We start from the raw sequence: 6,145 nt of genomic DNA on the forward strand, positions 1-6,145 counted from the left end.
CTAAACTACTCTATATTTAAAAAATATACACTCTCATATATTCATATATTCATGGACCTCCTTTTTAAATTGCTACAATTGCTACGTTACTTTAGACAATTATGACTATATAACAATTTTAAACAAAATTGCATGCTATGGACCTAAAATAATTATTTTTTCATAAATCAAAGTTACATAGTAAGTATTTTTTTTTTTCCTCTGTGCATATATATATTGGAGTTGTAAAGTTATAATTTTTCTCCTTACATTTATATCAAACTTACAAAGTTATAATTTTTTTTCTCCATGTGACAAAAGGTGAATATGATGATCTCAAAATCGAGATTCAAATCCCAAATTTTATTGTGATAACATTTCATATGCTAATCATTAGACTCATCCAAGGGGACTTATAATTTTATGATAGTATGCATGCAAAAGTGAACTCCAGAAGCGACAGTGACCTAAATGATTAGGTAGTTTTAACAGTGACATAACACCCAGCTTGTCACCTTATTAGAACAATTTTATCTCTTAAACACAAGATCATTCCACTATAATTTGTTTTTATATGCAATGCCTTAGTGGGAATATGTTATTTGTGAAAAGAATTATTTGCCAAGTCATTGAATATGAAAGAAATAAATATATATTATTAAATTTTCATAATATATATATACACAAAAATTTCAACAAAGGGATCACGACCTTGTGGTGTAACCAATTCTTATTTGATTAATTCACGACCTATCAATTTTTCAATTTACTTATGGTTTATTTATAACAACTTATTATTTAACCAAGAAATCAACAACTAAATCCATTAATTAATCCTAATAATCAAAATGAATCTGTAATTTATTAATTAATCAGTTAATTAATCAATTACTATCAATTAATCAACTTCTATTATTTCCAAATCACATTATTAATTTAACAATTAGTATAGACAATTAATTGTCCTAATTAATCATAAACAAATCCATTAAACTCAGATCAATGACAATATGATTTAATCAAAATTTATCTAATTCCATTTAAATAATCAATCTATTAATTAATTAATTGACTTCTTAATTAATCCATGATTCATATTAATCAATCAATTATCACGTAACATAGCATATTAACTATGTCCAATAATTCTTAATTAGTCTATTAATTTAACCCAACTATTAATTTAATTAATAAATATTAACTAATTAAGAACTTTAACCTAATTAAACCATTAATCAATCATTACCCAATCTTCTTCTTCAGCGACTCAGGGCGGTGAGGGCTGATCGGCGGTTGGCGGAACCTGCAAGCCATGGTGCGGTTGATGACAGTAGAGGACGGAGGCGACTACCGCCCAGGAAGGGAGGAGGCAGCGGCGTTGCTTTGAGAGACAGGGGGTGTTGTCTTCTTCCTCGACGACCTACACAAGACTAACATAACTCTCGATATTCTAATATCTCTAGCCAGTGAGGAGCAGCTTCTTGGTTAAACCAAGGAGTATAACATGTGCTAGTCTCTCAAAATAGATGATGTTCGAACTCATTAATTCATCGACTAGGGAATATTTCAATACATTCATAATTACATGTGTAGAGATGCTCACTAGTTATGATCTTATCACAAGTTCTCTTATGCTATAAATTATATTACGACATTTAATAAATATGTTTAAGATTGAACTTTATATATAAAGAATGTATACTCAAATAGTGAATCTTTATTTATCCAATAAATAGTGCATTCTAGAAGGCAGATTGCCTTAGAACGTCTATCAAATATAATAATATCTATAAGTAATTGAGATGTGGATTAAATTTGTAAATCAACTAAATGTATCTCTACTTTCTCATTTTGAAATGCATCATGATTTTGGGCTGTGATAGAGCTTGACATTTCTATGGGCAAGCGAGACTTCATTCGACAAACTGTTAATTATTCACTAGATCTTTTTCTCTTCATCAAGTATTTAAAATAAAAAACATAAGCAACTTGTACCGTAAAAATGAAGGATCAAACTTGTTGAATCTTTTATTTGTATAAACCTAAACTAAATTATAGTTTGAATGTATTCTGGTATCTATGTTTGGAGTTGAATCATACCATACACATTTGAATAATACACACTTTTTTATGGGTAAAGCAGGATATTCAACCTCAATAATTTTGTCAAGTTTACTAAAGGGGCAGCCCGGTGTATGAAGCTCCCGGGGAAGGATCCATTGTACGCAGCCTTACTCTGCTTTTTGCAAGAGGCTGTTTCCAGGATTCAAACCCGTGACCTTTTGGTCACATGACAACAACTTTACCGTTGCGCCAAGGCTCCCCTTCTTTGTCAAGTCTACTATAATAATTAAATTCAGTATTACTGACGTTGATAGATTCTTTTACACAAATACCTAAATTATAGGTCAGTGTGTGTGAATTGTGCCATGCCATGTGAAATTTGAAGTTATTAACATAGTAACCAAAGTAAACTCTTATGTTACGAAGATGTCCTGATGCAAAATCCATTATTTTTTCATCTTGCATATTTGATATTCTACGATCATTCACCTAGAAAATTAGTGATGATATAAATTATCGATCGCTAATAATACACTTGAAAAAAAAGAATTTAGTCTCTAACTTACATATATTTCAAACCAGAATGTAAATTTCATCTCTAACTTTTCTCTACCTTACTTGTACCTATTGATGGATTTTGTAGTTGTAGTTGTTAAGGAAGGTAATTTTAAGACATATGGTATAACAATCAAACATAAGGGGATAAATGTTTGAATATAAAAGTTAACTCACTTTATGTAGAGTTTAACCTCATCATAGTTTAAGAGTATATATGTTCTTGTTGCATGGTATTTTTTTTAAGATTTAACTATCTATAAATGGGTGCATCTATTGGCTTATCAAGAAACTTGAAAATAGAAAGCATCTCTGGGTTTATCTGTTGAGTATTATCAAAATTTTGAGGGCACTTGCTATTAGATTTTGAGGAATGTCCTAAGATAATCACCTTATATTTTACTATTTATTTGATAAATATAGATTCACTATTTGAGTACATATTATATGTTTAATGGTCTTAAACTTATTTATTGGATGTCGGCAATATAATTTATAGCATGAGAGAATTTCTGATTGGATCACAACTTGTAATTATCTCTACATGTGCAATTATGAAAGTATTAGAATTTTTCTAGTCATCAAATTGATGCATTCAGACATCATCAATTCTATAAGACTAACACAGGTTATACTCCTTGGTTTACCAAACAGCTATTTTCTCACTGGCTAGAGGCACTGGGATGTCGAGGGTTAAACGTGGATGCTAGTTATGGTAACTAGTTCATTGGAGTTACTCGCTATAAGATTTCATATGGTTATCTACATATATGGATATGTTTGTGAATCTCTTACTACAACTCAAATGTAAGTTTCCTTCGACTTGAGGTATACAAGTCATCTTGGTCATGGAGACTTATACTTCGACATCTTAAGCAAGCATCTCAATGAGGTGTGGACCTTGGATAATTAGGTATAAGTTGAAGTACCCGAAGGTATTTGGATGACCCACAGAGGATTCACCGCTCCTTGCGAGGAGATATATATCCTATGACTACTTGTTATGATTATTACTCAAGTCTTTGGCCAAAGCATCACATGTTAAGAGTATGAGACTCTTAGACACATGTACGAGTAATTTGAATTCGCATAACGAGAAAGTATTACTTGGGCTAGGTGTGACATAGACAGCCTAGTAAGGACTGATACATAGATCATGTCCTAAACTAAGTGAGTATAAGATGAGTGAAAGGAATGAGACATGACTTACTGTAGCTACTGAAGGGTTCAGAATTAATTCTGAAATCAACTATGATTTTCTTACTAATTAGGGATCATGATGTACTACTAGGTGTCACTCATGATCATTTCATAATTAAGTTATTAATTATAGGCGTTCAAGATAAAGCAGGAACCTATTGGGTTACACGCGCTATGAGTCTCTAAAGACATAAAACAAGTTAAAGAATATGATTCTTAGATCAAGAGATAAATATTTGGTTAGACCATGCATAAGATAAATATGGAAATATTTGTCGAATCGGAAACGCAGATAGGCCACATCTCTTATAGAAGAGTTAGACCCTATTTGGATTAGTTATAAACCAACTTGGGTTAGTTGTGAACCAAATTAAGGGATTAATGGGCTAATTTTTTGTTAAGGGATAATGGGTTGGATTTGAGCTTTCTAATTCAACTCATTAATGAGAACTATATATTGATATGTTTGGGAGAAAAATTAGAACATAAGATCATAATTGGCTTGATAGGGTTTTAGAAACTTTAACCCAATTTTTCTTCTCTCTCCTTCTCTCTCTTCCACCGCCAACAAGGAGAAGTTTCTCTTTGTTGTCGTGACCACCACAAGGAAGAAATCTCTTCCTTGTGTACTTCTCTTCTTCCTCTTGATCCCTCTTCTTCGCTCGTGGCTAGTAACTTCTAAAGGAGAGGCTTGAACTCACGAAGTTATCTTGAGGAGCTTGACGTGGATATGAATAGAGGCGATGTTCGACAATATCGCTACGGTTGATGTCTTTCTTGTTACAGGTCATCCTTAAGGTATACCTAGAATAATGGTTATTTGTTTCATTTTTATTTTATAATCTTGTCTATGCGATTATATCCTACATGCGTGTGGTGTGTGTGTTGTAATAAATTAGTTTATTTAGGTTTAGTCTTCCGCTGTGTATGTTTACGAAACGTGTTTTTAGTACACACTGCATTGGGCATATCCCAACACTTGCAATGTCTGATAATGTCAGCAAAATAATGAGCACAAATAAAATGTTTTTTAAACCATATAAGTATTACATATTGATCTCTCAACTCTTGTTTTATTACGAATATTATTTTTTAATCTCCTAAAAATCATTCAAATTGATACATCCATATGTACTACATAAACCAGCTAGTCGTGCCTCATAAGGTAAATAAATTGGTAGATGTCTCATTGAATAAAAAAATAGGTGGAAATATGCGCTCATGTTTATATAGTATGAGAGGAATATATGTTTATAGTCGAAGCATATTAGCCATCATAATAACTCTCGATGTCAAATCTTTGAAAAATAAAATCAATTCTGTAAGTATTTGTAAACATTATTAGAAAATAAGTCATGAAAAGTTATTGGATTAAATCTTTGTATGAACATGTGACAGTCATGATTTTTCATTCTAAGTATTTTTAATTTGTTCATATCTACACATCACGCCATATTTGAGATATACCTATAAGGGAATTTGATTTCTTTTAACCAACTACAGAAAATTTACTTACCTTCTTTGTCATATGTATAACAAACCTTTAGAAATTTATTAGTAATTTTATTCTGATGTATCTCAGGTCGATTAGTCATGTACTTTTTCCCCAGAAATCGCAGAGAAAGAACGAAAAGTAAATGACTAGTGAAAAATGACGAGTGAGCGTACCTGCATAAGGGACAAGGCATCCCTTTTTATACTGCAACGAAGATTTCTGGGTCTGACGGGTGTCAGGGAATGTCGGCTGTCAGGCTTTGTCTGGCGGTGGTTGACATATGACTCTTCCTAATAGGCTGGCGGCAAAACCAAAGGTGTATTGAGCCCCGACTGTTGGCATATTCCCTGACACCTTGATTATTCCCTCTGACAAGCGGTTGCGATTCCTTAGCTGATTTGTCCTGTAGCTCCTGACCGATCTAGGATCTGGACTGGCCCTGTTTTTATATACTGTTGCCTTCGACTTGTATGTCCCGATCTGTGTTAAGCTCGTGTCCGGATCTGCCCCTGTCGCCTGTTATCTTGATCTGCCTTCCAGGTCTGTGTTCAAACCGGTAACCTTTGGCTTGGGCGTCCCGACCTGCACGCTGGGCCTGTTTGCCGACCCACATCTGTCTGCTGTTATCAAGGCATGAGCGTCCCGACCTGCACGCTGTGTCTGTCCGCCGACCCACATCTGTGCTGTTATCCAGGGCATGAACGTCCCGACCTGCACGCTGGGTCTGTCCGCCGACCCACATCTATCTGCTATTATTCAAGGCATGTACGTCCCGACCTGCACGCTGGGCCTGTTTGCCGACCCACATCTGTCTGTTGTTATCCAAGGCCTGAACGTCCCGACCTGCATGCT

This window comes from Zingiber officinale, chromosome 6A (genome assembly GCF_018446385.1).
Source record: "Zingiber officinale cultivar Zhangliang chromosome 6A, Zo_v1.1, whole genome shotgun sequence".
Taxonomy (NCBI): Eukaryota; Viridiplantae; Streptophyta; class Magnoliopsida; order Zingiberales; family Zingiberaceae; genus Zingiber; species Zingiber officinale.